Source organism: Mytilus trossulus, unplaced genomic scaffold (genome assembly GCF_036588685.1).
Source record: "Mytilus trossulus isolate FHL-02 unplaced genomic scaffold, PNRI_Mtr1.1.1.hap1 h1tg000249l___fragment_2___debris__unscaffolded, whole genome shotgun sequence".
Lineage (NCBI taxonomy): Eukaryota > Metazoa > Mollusca > Bivalvia > Mytilida > Mytilidae > Mytilus > Mytilus trossulus.
Window position 1 is genome coordinate 199,748 of NW_026963319.1, and position 16,984 is coordinate 216,731.

Below are 16,984 nucleotides of genomic sequence, written 5' to 3' on the forward strand. Positions count from 1 at the left end.
CTGTAAACGACTAAATGGTCAACAAGAAAAGTTTCCAAATTAATCAACCTCTCCAAAAATACTGATCTTTATATGAGTTATGGCCTTGAATGACGATTTAGATAAATATTATAAATTATATATTACCACACAATATTGTGTTTATCTGGTATGCATTTTACAATGGTAAAACGAATATTATACATTAATGACACAAGAGAAGAACATGCACAGCAAAAAAAGAGCACGTTTATTGCTGTCCTTCATGTCAAAGTCACAATGAGGTCTTCAACAAGGATAAAAAATAAAACCTTCTTACCTCACTTAAAGTTTGAGACGATCCTAGCACCGGAGAAAAAAAAATCAGATCGACTTTATGTTATGTAACAACATCCCTACAGTGTATAGATTTCTATGTATGTTGGTATTTGTTTTGTTGCAGTTCGGTGATTCTGTTGTTCTGTTGATTTCATTCTTACTAGAACACACCCGCGAAATCGCGGGCCTATACAGCTTGTAAACTGTTGTAGAATGAATTTTTGTAAAAAATATTATGACTGGAGAATTTCACGTAAGGCCGGTATCAAAAGTCCTTTCCCTTTTTTCCAAGGTCCGTTATGTGTTTCTTTTCTGTTAAATTCAACTATTTTTCGTGTTTCTGGCCTTATACCACAATTATTCTTCCCCTTTGCTACATTTCATTTTTTAGTAAAAGTCAGATTAAATCAAAAAAAATTGAACCGCTTCAAACATGAAATAAATGAAACTGCTTATAGACCATTACTATTCTAATGAAATGTGCTTCTAGGACAGTCCATCAGTACTTTTCCTTTTGAGAGCCCTATCAACATGCCAATGATAGGATTTGAATCTCGTATAAATGACTATGGCTCATTTGAGAGGTGGTCTGAGGTGCCCTGATCCCGAAATCCCCGGCTTAAAAACATGAAATCCCGAGGTGTGTATTTTAACGAAATTCATATCCCGACATCCCGAAATTAAAAAAAAATGTTCCCGCATCCCGTAAAGCCCAATTCCAAAATCTCGAGCTTACAAACATCCGATCCTGACGTCCCGAATAAGTCCTGCCTCCCTCTAATATCTACCCTACTTTCATTTTGGCCAAATAACTACTTTCACTTTAAGCAAAAAATTGTTATGCCCCATATATGTGAATTATGTTTTCTAGTCTGTTCGTCCGTTCGTTCGTCGTCCTTCCTTCTGTCCGGCTTCAGATTAAAGTTTCCGATTTCAACAATAAATTTGTATGCCTCATTTATATTATGCGAATTATAAGTTTTAGTCTGTTCGTCCGTTCGTGCGTCCGTCTGTCCCTCTTCAGGTTAAAGTTTTTGTCGATGTAGTTTTTAATGAAGTTGAAGTCCAATCAACTCGAAAAGTTCCTTGTTCCCTATGATATGATCATACGGATTTTATTGCCAAATTAGAGATATAACTCCATTCCACTAAACATAGTAAATGATAGTGACGATGTGGCATCCGTATATTATGGACAAATTTTTGTTTCCACATGTTTTACTTATTTTATTATATATGCAACTGGAAAGACCCCTTATATAGTCAATATTTCAGAAAAAAAAAATAGACAGAATTCAGAATCTCTGTACATTATAGTAGTATAATCGTAGTTTTCACGTCGATAAAAGCAAAAACATAATTGTCTCTAAGGAGGTATGATAGTTGTGGTTTGTCTCTAAGGAGGTATAATAGTCGTGGTTCTTGCGATCTAAAAACCATGATATGAAGAACGCTCTGATTGGCTTATATATTTTTAATTTTTGTAATCTATCATACGCTTGGTTGTTCCTGTGCATGTTTAAAACCGGAAGTCTTATCTTTGACTAAAAGTCAGTCTGATAACGGAAACAATATCCGGACACATATTTTCTCGTTTATCTCCTAAATTAACTCATTCTCAATCATCATAAGAATGGATGACAAATGCGACTATGCATGTTACCTAAAGAACACAGAGGCATAATTTATTGTTGAAGGAATAGAAGCGACACACAAATTGAGGTCTTCTCGTTTAATAGTATAGATACATGTGTTTCCCTCGGTTTGCGTTTGTAACCCAGATTTGTTTTCGTTTAATCGACTATTGACTATTGAACAGAGGTATGCTACTATTGTCTTTTATTTCTTAACTGCGGTATAAAATAGAAAGAAGGCAAATTAGAATTATGAATAGTGGTCAAGTACTAAACGAACAAGAGGCTCTCATGTTCCAGTGTCGCTCACCTGATATTTGTTTGCCAAAATTAGATGTGCAACAAGGTTATGAGTGTTGCATGGGATCTATGTGTATCAAGATCTGCCATGCTGATCATTTGGGCTTAGTTTTTTCATTTGAATTGTTTTACATTGTCATTTCGGGGCCTTTTGAAGCTAACTATGCGGTATGGGTTTTGTTCATTGTTGAAGGCCGAACGGTGACCTATAGGTGTTAATTTCTGTGTCATTTTGGTCACATTTGGAGAGTTGTCACATTGACAATCATACCACATCTTATTTTTTTATATTGACCAAGTTTCTGTATGTATATAAATATTAAAGTAAAAAAAAAGCAAACTGAAAATACCCTTTCGGAAGTTTCAGCAAAATTGAAATAAGTTAAATAGTTTCAAGGAGAAGATCAATACCAGTTTTCAACAGACGTCAGCATAATATATTTGTAAGTTGAACACAAGTGTCGAACGATGTGCCAATGCTGATACAACTGCATACCTTTTACCATTGACCTCTGATCAGTTGTTTCTTTAAACAAACCTAAACACAAACCTGAACTTGTAAACTATGAACAAGTTTCAATGTCAATCAGAGATGGGTATGATTACTTTCAATGTAATTGATTGAATTACAATTACTTTGTCATTTGTACGATTAAATTAAATTAATTACATCATTTCAGAAAGTCCTTGATTAAATTAATGATTACATTGGAAAAGTAATCGTGATTACATCTGATTACAATGAATTTAAGAAAAACCATTTTGAATGATGTGAATGAATAAACGTTTAATCTAACTATAGCACTTTTTAGAAAGGATTTCGTTTGATATATATTATAAAATGATAACTTCAAACTCCATCTATTTGATAAATGACAAAGTTCACTACATACATACATGAAACATTGTGTCACTGGTTATGTTCCATTTCACTTTATCATCATTGATCTCTGGATTATGTTGACTTCAATTGAATAAAGGTTTATTTAGAGTTTGGTGTTTGTCTTCTGACATCTTCCAGACTTTAAATGTGTTGCAAGGTGCAGTTTATGGAAGTTAAAATATGAATGAAATTAAGTTACCAGTTAAAACTGTGTAAAATTTCAATAGAATTGTTTTATCAAATTGTTAACAAAATACAAGTACTAAAAATCATTGCATTTTACCAAATTTACCAAATGCTCTTCAACTTCGTGCATTTTTCGGTCTTTTTAACTTTTTTGGATTCGAGCGTCACTGATGAGTCTTTTTGTAGACGAAACGCGCGTCTGGCGTATATACTTAATTTAGTCCTGGTATCTATGATGTGTTTATTTACAACCACTGGGTCGATGCAACTACTGGTGGAGATTTATTTTCCCGAGGGTATCACCAGTCCAGTAGTCTGCACTTTTTGTGCTGACATGAATTGTCATTGGTATGGTTATATTTATAAATTTACTGTTTACCAATTTTTTTTATTTTTTTGAAAACTAAGGCTTTTCTACCTCTGGCAAAGATTACCTTAGCTGTATTTGGCAAAACCTTTAGGAATTTTGGTCCTCAATGCTCTTCAACTTCGTGCATTTTTTGGCCTTTTTAACTTTTTTGGATTCGAGCGTCACTGATGAGTCTTTTTGTAGACGAAACGCGCGTCTGGCGTATATACTTAATTTAGTCCTGGTATCTATGATGTGTTTATTTACAACCACTGGGTCGATGCAACTACTGGTGGAGATTTATTTTCCCGAGGGTATCACCAGTCCAGTAGTCTGCACTTTTTGTGCTGACATGAATTGTTATTGGTATGGTTATATTTATAAATTTACTGTTTACCAATTTTTTTTATTTTTTTGAAAACTAAGGCTTTTCTACCTCTGGCAAAGATTACCTTAGCTGTATTTGGCAAAACCTTTAGGAATTTTGGTCCTCAATGCTCTTCAACTTCGTGCATTTTTTGGCCTTTTTAACTTTTTTGGATTCGAGCGTCACTGATGAGTCTTTTTTGTAGACAAAACGCGCGTCTGGCGTATATACTTAATTTAGTCCTGGTCTCTATGATGAGTTTATTTACATGTCCAGTCCAATCACATACAAATATTTGCTTATTTTCAAAAAGATATATTTCCAACTTTTAATTTAGTTGGTTTTAATTAGTAAATTTTAAAATGTCTGACTAATCTTTTGTCATAAAGTTAAACTCATCATATATACCAGGACTAAATTTTATATATACGCCAGACGCGTTTCGTCTACAAAAGACTCATCAATGACGCTCGAATCTAAAAAAAAGTTTAAAAAAGCCAAATTAGGTACGAAGTTGATAAATTGTCCTACAGCTATACTAAATTGGTAATTGCAATAAAAACAAACCTTTGATTGGTATCCTACATGTTTCTGTCAGTAAACAGTTAAAAATTAATAAGATAATTATTTAGGGTTAAAGAAAAGTATTACTAGAATGTAGCAGTCATTATCAAATATTAATATTAAAGAACATCTTTAAATTGTGAATATAAGTACAATATTTTTTACTAGGCCAGAGATGTCTCTTATGCTAATGGTGACTTTTCAATACCTTAAAAGTTTATTTTTTTACTAAACATGCTAAAAATTACAAATGAATTAACATGCTTAATAAAGTAAACCAAACTATCTTAACATGTTAAATATTTATCAAATAAGAATAACAAAAAGGTTCATTTATTGACCATAACACAGTTTTAGATTTCTTTTCATTGTAATCAGAATGTAATCATAAAGTAATCAGGATTACAGGGTATTTTGAAATCAAATTACATGTAATCAGATTTTGGTCTGATTAACGATTACAATGATTACTTGAAAAATTGTAATCAAGAACAGCTGTTTGACGATTACAATTACCCCAAGTCTGATGTCAATGTTCCATGATGAGGGGGTGGAGCTATATAATCTCCATGGAAAGGATACTTGTAAATGCAAATAAATTTAAAAATCAAATATCATTGATTTAACATTAGCAGTTAATTTTAAACTGATCTTACACAAACAAAAACATATAAACTAAGCAAAATTTTCAAGTCAATAGACCATGACTAAGGGGTCTGGGCCAAATATTTTCCATGGAAATGAGAAGTAATTAGGCTTATACAACTGCATATAAACTACCATTTGCCTACCACTCATGGTTTCCCTTGAGCTGACCTAATCACAAACCAATTAACTAAGAAAAATGTTCAAAGTCAATAGACCATGATCTAGGGGGCGGAAAAAAATAATCTCCATGGAAATGAGATATGCCATTGCTTATACAACTGCACACTAAATATCATTGACCTACTACTAAAGCGGTTCTCTGTAAACTGACCTAATCAGAAACTAATACATGTAAACAAAGAAAAATGTTTATAGTCAATAAACCATGACTAAGGGGGCGAAACCAAACCATCCCCATGGAAATGAGATATGCCAATTAAATGTCATTTAAACATGTGACGAAACATTGTGAAGTAATACCATGCAAACATGTGACGTCACATTGTCAAGTAATGCCATTCAAACACGTAACGTCACATTGTAAATTAATGTCATTCAAACATGTATCGTCACATTGTAAAGTAATGTCATTAAAACATGTGACGTCACATTGTATTGTAAAGTAATGTCATTAAAACATGTGACGTCACATTGTAAAGTTGTGTAATTCAAACATGTATCGTCACATTGTAAAGTAATGTCATTAAAACATGTGACGTCACATTGTATTGTAAAGTAATGTCATTAAAACATGTGACGTCACATTGTATTGTAAAGTAATGTCATTCAAACACGTGACGTCACATTGTAAAGTTGTGTAATTCAAACATGTATCGTCACATTGTAAAGTAATGTCATTCAAACATGTGACGTCACATTGTCAAGTAATGCAATTCAAACATGTGACGTCACAATGTCAAGTAATGCCATTTAAACACATGGCGTGACATTGTAAAGTAATTTCATTCAAACACGTGACGTCACATTGTAAAGTTATTGTATTCAAACAAGTGTCGTTACATTGTTAAGTAATGTCATATAATAATGTGACGTTACATTGTAAAGTAATGACATCTAAGCATCTGATTTGAAACTGTAAAGTAATGCCTTTGATTCTTTGTTAGAAATTAGAAGTTTGTTGGTCTGTTTATCAAAGTAGATGGCAGACGGTTGACACAGACCATCCTCTTTAGTGAGTATTTCCTTGTAATGCTTGCCATCGTTTGTTATAAAGACTACATTTGCAGAAACCTCTCCGACCACAAAGACGTTTCCTTCATTATCTAAACTAATGCCGGAAAGACACTGTAAAACTGAATCATCTTTAAATGTCCAAACATGAGTCCCATTATAATCACAACATATTACACTGTGAATGTCTCCATTGGTGAAGTAAATCTTGTCTGCGAAAACAGCTATGCTCGAATTCATGGGCAAGTCATAACTGATCACCCGAGAGGGAATATTATCATCAATGTTAAGTTTAAGAACACCCCGTCCTTCAACACAGACAAACATTGAGTCGTGATCACGGGCAATACCCCATGGACGATTAGGAAGGTTGATGAACTTAATTTTCTTTTGGTTTTCAACGTCTATAATGTGTATTCCAGTCTTCTTTAATGACCAACCGGATGTGATAGCCACAGTCTTATCATGGATAAATATTACGCCAAACCAGCTACTATGACCAAACGTCATGTTATAACTCAATCTACCTTTAGACGGCACAACCTTCAGCATTTTATGGTCAGTGAAAAACAAATCGCAATTAGCTGATATGCAACAACCTCGTATAGTGTTCCCGCCAGTTTTAATTATCTTCTGAAGATCTAATTTCACATTAATGATGGTTCTCGCTGGATCTTTAATGGTTTCTTTTTCAAAATTGTTAAATTGTTTATTCTTTTGAGTTCTTGTTTGTTGAAAATGTACAAGATTTTGTTTCTTCCTTTTTCCGGAGTCTAGCCGTCTAGTTTCTAATTCTTGAAAGTCCGTGGATGTCTTGGCGACTTCAAACCACCAAAGAGATTCGGGTTTTGAAATTGGAACTCCTTTATTATTTCGGGATGCACAAATTACTTCTTCACATGAGTCTATTTCTGAAAGTCTATCTTCAAAATTTAAAAAGTCCGTAGATGTCTTAGTGACTTCAAACAACAAGAGAGATTCGGGTTTTGAAACTGGTGCTATTTCATTATTTACGATTGCTCTAACGACTTCTTCACATGATTCTAAGTCTGAAAGTCTATCTTCAAAATTTAAAAACTCCGTAGATGTCTTAGCGACTTCAAACGACAAGAGAGATTCGGGTTTTGAAATTGGTGCTATTTCATTATTTACGATTGTACTAACGACTTCTTCACATGATTCTAAATCTGAAAGTCTATCTTCAAAATTTAGAAAGTCCGTAGTTGTCTTAGTGACTTCAAATGACAGGAGAGGTTCAGATTTAGAAATCGGTGCTAGTTCATTATTTCCGATAGTACTAACGACTTCCTCACATGGTCCTGAGACTAACGGTATAGTTTCCAAATCTTGAAAATCCGTTGATGTTTTAGTGACTTTGGAATTATAATTCTGTGCTTGTTCAACATTTTGAGTTGCACAAATGGCTTTTTCACATAATTCGGAATCTAACGGTTTAGTTTCCAAATCTTGGTAGTCACAGGATGTCCTCATGGTCTTCGTGACTTCAAAGGACAACCGAGATTCGGTTTTAGAAATTGGTGCTAGTTCATTATTGTCGGTTTTTGTCATTGGTGCTAGTTCACTATTTTCGGTTTTTGAAATTGGTACTAGTTCATTATTTTCGGTTGTAGAAATGATTTCTTTATGCTCTGGTTGCCAAATATATGTTGATATTTTGGACATCGGGATACCTGAAATATAGAAATATGTAACCTTAAACAATAATCTGGATATTTTCGTTTAGTCCCATGATAGATGGTTTGTTTCAATTTAAAAGGTTTTCTTCGATGTAAACAAATGTATTGATATAAGAAGAAGTGGTATGAGTGCAAATAAGACAACTCTACATCCATGTCACAATTTATAAAAGTAAAAGATTAAAGGTCAAATATAAAAAAAGAAGAGGTGGTATGATTGCCAATGAGACAACTATCCACAAAAGACCAAAATGACACAAACATTAACAACTATAGGTCATCGTACGGCCTTCAACAATGAGCAAAGCCCATACCGCATAGTCAGCTATAAAAGGCCCCGATAAGACAATGTAAAACAATTCAAACGAGAAAACTAACGGCCTTATTTATGTAAAAAAATGAACGAAAAACAAATATGTAAGTACGGTCTTGGCTAACATTGAAAAGCAAGCTACAATGAGCCCCAAAACATATTAATGTAAAACAGGAAAACCAATGGTCTTATCTATATAAACAACGAGAAAGAATAAACACTTATGAACCACATCAACAAACGACAATACTAAACATAAATAATAATATTACGTCACATGTTTAGATGACATTACTTTACAATGTGACGTCACATGTTTAGATGGCATTACTTTACAATGTTACGTCATGTGTTTGAATGACATTACTTTACAATGTTACGTCATATGTTTGAATGACATTACTTTACAATGTTACGTCATATGTTTAGATGGCATTACTTTACAATGTTACGTCATATGTTTAGATGACATTACTTTACAATGTTACGTCATATGTTTGAATGACATTACTTTACAATGCTACGTCATATGTTTAGATGGCATTACTTTACAATGTTACGTCATGTGTTTGAATGACATTACTTTACAATGTTACGTCATATGTTTGAATGACATTACTTTACAATGTTACGTCATATGTTTAGATGGCATTACTTTACAATGTTACGTCATGTGTTTGAATGACATTACTTTACAATGTTACGTCATATGTTTGAATGACATTACTTTACAATGTTACGTCATATGTTTAGATGACATTACTTTACAATGTGACGTCACATGTTTAGATGGCATTACTTTACAATGTTACGTCACATGTTTAGATGGCATTACTTTACAATGTTACGTCATGTGTTTGAATGACATTACTTTACAATGTTACGTCATATGTTTGAATGACATTACTTTACAATGTTACGTCATATGTTTAGATGGCATTACTTTACAATGTTACGTCATATGTTTAGATGACATTACTTTACAATGTTACGTCATATGTTTGAATGACATTACTTTACAATGCTACGTCATATGTTTAGATGGCATTACTTTACAATGTTACGTCATGTGTTTGAATGACATTACTTTACAATGTTACGTCATATGTTTGAATGACATTACTTTACAATGTTACGTCATATGTTTAGATGGCATTACTTTACAATTTTACGACATATGTTTAGATGACATCACTTTACAATGTTACGTCATATGTTCAGATGACATTAAATCCATCAATTGGAAACACAACTTTAAAAATTTTGATGGATTCAGTCGAGGATTATGCCAGGCAATGGGCTAAGCGCGAGAAGGAAGACGTAGACACTCTATCCGAATGGATTAAGGCAGTGAGGTCGTTAATACAAATCAGAATTAAGAAACTGAATGGGTCCATCAATGCCCATGCTACGTCAATCTTCAAAGATCCAAATGTTGCTAAACACCTATCTGACCTCCATGATGAATATGTTGTTGTCCCCGCAGACAAAGCCCCAAATAACATCGTTTTTATCTGTAAAAGTCAATACATTAATTGCTTGATAAACGAATTATGTATAGACAATTCACTTGGAAACCCAACATATACCCTCACGACACTTACCAAAGAGGAAATCCTGGATAATCATAGGTCTGTTCTTTGTTCCTTTGGTATTTCAACCAAAGATGAAGAACTGGATCTTCCATCACTGTATTGGATACCTAAACTACATAAGTGTCCTTACAAACAACGGTATATTGCTGGGTCTTCCAAGTGCTCCACGAAACCCCTTTCTAAATTATTAACATCCATTTTATCAGCAATCAAAGACGGGCTTCAAAGTTATTGTGAAACTGCCTATTCTAGAGGTGGCGTGAATCAGATGTGGATACTTAAAAATTCCAAAGATCTTTTAGAGTACATACAATCTAACTCTCTTTCATCTTGTAACAGTATTAAAACATTTGACTTTTCTACTCTTTACACAAGTATTCCACATTCCAAACTAAAAGACAAATTAAAAGAGTTGGTATTACTTTGCTTCATATAAAAGAATGGCCAACGTAGATACAAGTATCTTGTCTTAGGGAGGGATAAATCATACTTTGTGAAGAACCATTCTGATTCAAACAAAAAATTCTCAGAAACCGATATTATCAAGATGCTTGATTTCTTGATTGACAACATATTTGTTACGTTCGGAGGACGTGTTTTTCAACAGACTGTCGGCATCCCAATGGGAACAAACTGTGCCCCTCTACTTGCTGACTTGTTTCTTTATTATTATGAGGCTGACTTCATGCAGGAACGTCTTAGGAAGAAAGATAAGAAGTTAGCAATATCCTTTAACTCTACTTTCCGCTATATAGATGACGTTCTTTCACTAAACAATTCAAAATTTGGTGACTATGTGGATCGCATCTATCCCATCGAATTGGAGATAAAGGATACTACAGATACAGTTAAGTCGGCTTCATATCTTGACTTACATCTAGAAATTGACAATGAGGGTCGGTTGAAGACAAAACTTTACGACAAAAGAGATGATTTCAGCTTTCCAATTGTGAACTTTCCATTTCTAAGTAGCAACATTCCAGCAGCACCTGCATACGGGGTATATATCTCCCAATAGACCACTTTCGAGTTCATCCGTCACCGGAAAAAACTCGTCAATTATACGCGCCTTTATCACCGTCATCTGTGCGTTTAGGGGCGTCGTCACTTCCTTACAATGTTGAGCGAGTGGTTGGAAAATTATAATTCTATATTGTACGAATTATTCGGCAAATTGAATTCTGAAAATAGACAATCAACACTGCTGTCATAAGGGAATTGTCAGTAAGTACCTACAGAGCAACCATTATTTCTAGTTTATCCTGAACAAAAACGATCACTAAGACGCTTGATGAACGTAAATAGTGCAGGGATACAGGCGAGCCCCTCCATCTGGTAAATGACGTCATAAAGGCGTGCATAATTGACGAGTTTTTGCCGGTGACGGATGAACTCGAAAGTGGTCTATTGATACGATATTCCCGTGCTTGCATTTCCTATCATGATTTTCTTGATAGAGGGTTACTGCTCACAAGGAAGCTATTAAACCAAGAGTTCCAAATGGTGAAGTTGAAATCATCCCTTCGTAAATTTTACGGACGCCATCACGAGTTGGTTGACCGTTATGGAATAACCGTTTCACAAATGATATCGGATATGTTCCTTACGTCGTAACTACAATCCCCTTCCCTTTCATGAATTTGACCTACCGAATTAGACTATTTACCGGATTTGTAATCACATAAGCAACACGACGGGTGCCGCATGTGGAGCAGGATCTGCTTACCCTTCCGGAGCACCTGAGATCACCCCTAGTTTTTGGTGGGGTTCGTGTTGTTTATTCTTTTGTTTTCTATGTTGTGTCATGTGTACTATTGTTTTTCTGTTTGTCTTTTTCATTTTTAGCCATGGCGTTGTCAGTGTTTTTTAGATTTACGAGTTTGACTGTCCCTTTGGTGTCTTTCGTCCCTCTTTTATTACCACTGGGTCGATGTCTCTGCTGGTGGACATTTTGTCCCCGAGGACATCATCCGCCCAGTAGCAAAACTACAATTGCATGAACTTACGAAGAACTAACAGGAAACTGGCTCGGACGTCGCCCAGTATAAAAAGGTCCGAAACAGACGTCACCATGGACACGGTGTCGTCTGATACGGCAGGTGTCCCCTCATCACCAGACATGACAAATAACCCAAACACGACTCATTCAGATCATCGTCCTAGTGACAACAGCAATTTTACACATATACAGCCTTGTTCAGTTCTCCTTAAAGACATTTTGGTTTTTGATGACACAGTACAACACTGTCGCATTTCAAAATGTGAGACCAAAGGCTGCAAAACTTGTGCTATTTTAATTACAGCTGCTGAATTCACTAGCAATTTGACCAAGAAGTCATATTTTACCAGAAGTTACGATGATCTGAATTGTAAATCGATAAATGTCGTCTACGGATTAGAGTGCAACCTTTGCGGCTTGGTTTACGTCGTTGAAACGAAAGGAAGGCTAAACAAACGTATGTGCGGTCATAGATCAGACATTAACCTCAATGCTAACGACATTCTATACCAGCATTTCAATCAGCCCGATCATTCCATCGTTTCTATGACAGTTCGAATTATTGAAAAAATATACCATAGCTCGAACAATCCTAATCTTTCAACGACTCTCCGTAGACAAAAAGAAGACTACTGGATTAGACAATTGGGAACTGCAACACCGTATGGCTGCAATGACAAAATTGATGGTATAGGTATTCTATCTAGTCCTTCGTGTAACTCGGTGAATGTGATGAATATTTTCAACTCGACTCCTCGACGTAGACGTAGTCATGGCCATCGTCCTTATACATCACCCTCTCTGCATGATGTCTCTATTAATGACTTGCTGCCATGCATACAAAAACCGTTAGGTATTCATCACATTCGCACGAAACTTTATTCATTACCCCTTTCAAAACTTCATTCTCTGTTCAATTTATGTTTGGAATCCACTGTAACAAACCCTCATTCAAACCAATACAAACTACAAGCTATAATTTCGGATATTGCTAGTCACAGACTTTTCAAGCCAGTTCGCATTGGAAAAGATGAAAAAGAGAAAAGATCTTTTCTAAATCTTTCCTTTGCCAACAAAGGTCTCGATGGCGTCAACCTAGGCAATATCCTTCATCATAAATTAGTTCAATCAAAAATACCTCCTTATTTCAAAGACCAGTCTGTACCAATAATTTCTTATACCTATACCAAACCTATTGCAACTAAAATTTTCAATTACAAACGCGTTTTGCAGGATCTCGATATTGACGACTTCAAGTCTAAACCTCCTGATTGCACTTGTGCTAGTTCCCAATTCACATATAATCCTTCTGGCCACGTTATTACCGGTGACCTTAACATTGTTAATAACACTTCTCTACGAAACGTGTTATCGAAAGGTCCGAAATATCGTGAGCCTAAATCCATCAATTGGAAACACAACTTTAAAGTTTTGATGGATTCAGTCGAGGATTATGCCAGGCAATGGGCTAAGCGCGAGAAGGAAGACGTAGACACTCTATCCGAATGGATTAAGGCAGTGAGGTCGTTAATACAAATCAGAATTAAGAAACTGAATGGGTCCATCAATGCCCATGCTACGTCAATCTTCAAAGATCCAAATGTTGCTAAACACCTATCTGACCTCCATGATGAATATGTTGTTGTCCCCGCAGACAAAGCCCCAAATAACATCGTTTTTATCTGTAAAAGTCAATACATTAATTGCTTGATAAACGAATTAGGTATAGACAATTCACTTGGAAACCCAACATATACCCTCACGACACTTACCAAAGAGGAAATCCTGGATAATCATAGGTCTGTTCTTTGTTCCTTTGGTATTTCAACCAAAGATGAAGAACTGGATCTTCCATCACTGTATTGGATACCTAAACTACATAAGTGTCCTTACAAACAACGGTATATTGCTGGGTCTTCCAAGTGCTCCACGAAACCCCTTTCTAAATTATTAACATCCATTTTATCAGCAATCAAAGACGGGCTTCAAAGTTATTGTGAAACTGCCTATTCTAGAGGTGGCGTGAATCAGATGTGGATACTTAAAAATTCCAAAGATCTTTTAGAGTACATACAATCTAACTCTCTTTCATCTTGTAACAGTATTAAAACATTTGACTTTTCTACTCTTTACACGAGTATTCCACATTCCAAACTAAAAGACAAATTAAAAGAGTTGGTATTACTTTGCTTCATAAAAAAGAATGGCCAACGTAGATACAAGTATCTTGTCTTAGGGAGGGATAAATCATACTTTGTGAAGAACCATTCTGATTCAAACAAAAAATTCTCAGAAACCGATATTATCAAGATGCTTGATTTCTTGATTGACAACATATTTGTTACGTTCGGAGGACGTGTTTTTCAACAGACTGTCGGCATCCCAATGGGAACAAACTGTGCCCTTCTACTTGCTGACTTGTTTCTTTATTATTATGAGGCTGACTTCATGCAGGAACGTCTTAGGAAGAAAGATAAGAAGTTAGCAATATCCTTTAACTCTACTTTCCGCTATATAGATGACGTTCTTTCACTAAACAATTCAAAATTTGGTGACTATGTGGATCGCATCTATCCCATCGAATTGGAGATAAAGAATACTACAGATACAGTTAAGTCGGCTTCATATCTTGACTTACATCTAGAAATTGACAATGAGGGTCGGTTGAAGACAAAACTTTACGACAAAAGAGATGATTTCAGCTTTCCAATTGTGAACTTTCCATTTCTAAGTAGCAACATTCCAGCAGCACCTGCATACGGGGTATATATCTCCCAATTGATACGATATTCCCGTGCTTGCATTTCCTATCAAGATTTTCTTGATAGAGGGTTACTGCTCACAAGGAAGCTATTAAACCAAGAGTTCCAAATGGTGAAGTTGAAATCATCCCTTCGTAAATTTTACGGACGCCATCACGAGTTGGTTGACCGTTATGGAATAACCGTTTCACAAATGATATCGGATATGTTCCTTACGTCGTAACTACAATCCCCTTCCCTTTCATGAATTTGACCTACCGAATTAGACTATTTACCGGATTTGTAATCACATAAGCAACACGACGGGTGCCGCATGTGGAGCAGGATCTGCTTACCCTTCCGGAGCACCTGAGATCACCCCTAGTTTTTGGTGAGGTTCGTGTTGTTTATTCTTTAGTTTTCTATGTTGTGTCATGTGTACTATTGTTTTTCTGTTTGTCTTTTTCATTTTTAGCCATGGCGTTGTCAGTGTTTTTTAGATTTACGAGTTTGACTGTCCCTTTGGTGTCTTTCGTCCCTCTTTTAACAATGTAATGTTATATGTTTAGATGGCATGCGTTTACAATGTAATGGCATATGTTTAAATGGCATGCCTTTACAATGTAATGTCATATGTTTAAATGGCATTTCTTGATTTCAGCCAAGTTCAACTTGTTATACTGGTCGCTAGACAGGCGTTTTTCTGAAAATTTTGATAATGTGTTTGGCCTTGCTTTATTGATTAATCACTACCATCTAGTAATGGTCTCTAATCAGACGTGTGTGCATGTTTGGCAGGGTCAATCAGGGTATCACGATTTCTCGACAACTACAAGAACAACGTAATATCCCAAAAACAAACTGATATATCCCGATAACAAGATTTTTTATATGGTGGCTCACTGTGTTCAATTAGTGTAGTAGCATACAAATATAACAATCAAGGCGTTCATAATTAATTAAAGTCACACAAAAAAGTCATAGGACATATAGTCACAAATTTGATAGGACATAAAGTCACAAACTTGATAGGACAAAAAGTCACAGAACAAACAGGCACAAATAATTTTTTGACAATGGTTTGAATATATATACAAGAAAGATCCGAAAATATTTTCTGTTTATTCCATACATTCATTTTTGAGTTTAAGATATTTTCATAAGCCCTGATAAAAGAAAATTTATTAAATTTTAATAAATATTTAATAACACCACTGGGTCGATGTCACTGCTGGTGGATGTTTCGGCCCCGCGGGTATCACCAGCCCAGTAGTCAACACTTCGGTGTTGACATGAATATCAATAATGTGGTCATTTTTTATAAATTTCCTGTTTACAAAACTTTGAAGATTTCGAAAAACTAAGGATTTTCTTATCCCAGGCATAGATTACCTTAGCCGTATTTGCCACAACTTTTTGGAATTTCAGATCCTCAATGCTCTTTAACTTTGTACTTGTTTGGCTTTATAAATATGTTAATATGAACGTCACTGATGAGTCTTATGTAGACGAAACGCGCTTCTGGCGTATTAAATAATAATCCTGCTACCTTTTTTAACTATTAACATCACTGGGTCGATGCCACTGCTGGTGGACGTTTCGTCCCCGGGGGTATCACCAGCCTTGTAGTCAACACTACGGTGTTGACATGAATATCAATAATGTGGTCATTTTTTTTTTATAAATTTCCTGTTTACAAAACTCTGAAGATTTCGAAAAACTAAGGACTTTCTTATCCCAAGCATAAATAAATAACCTTAGTCGTATTTGGCACAACTTTTTGTAATTTTGGAATCTCGATGCTCTTTAACTTTGTACTTGTTTGGCTTTATAAATATTTTGATATAAGCGTCACTGATGAGTCTTATGTAGACGAAACGAGCGTCTGGTGTACTAAATTATAATCCTGCTACCTTTTATAACTATTAACATCACTGGGTCGATGCCACTGCTGGTGGATGTTTCGTTTTCGAGGGTATCACTAGCCCAGTAGTCAACACTTCGGTGTTGACAAGAGTATCAATAATGTGGTCATTTTATATATTTCTTGTTTACAAAACTTTGAAGATTTCGAAAAACTAAGGATTTTCTTATCCCAGGCATAGATTGCCTTAGCCGTATTTGGCACAACTTTTTGGAATTTTGGATCCTCAATGCTCTTTAACTTTGTACTTGTTTGGCTTTATAAATATTTTGATATGAGCGTCACTGATGAGTCTT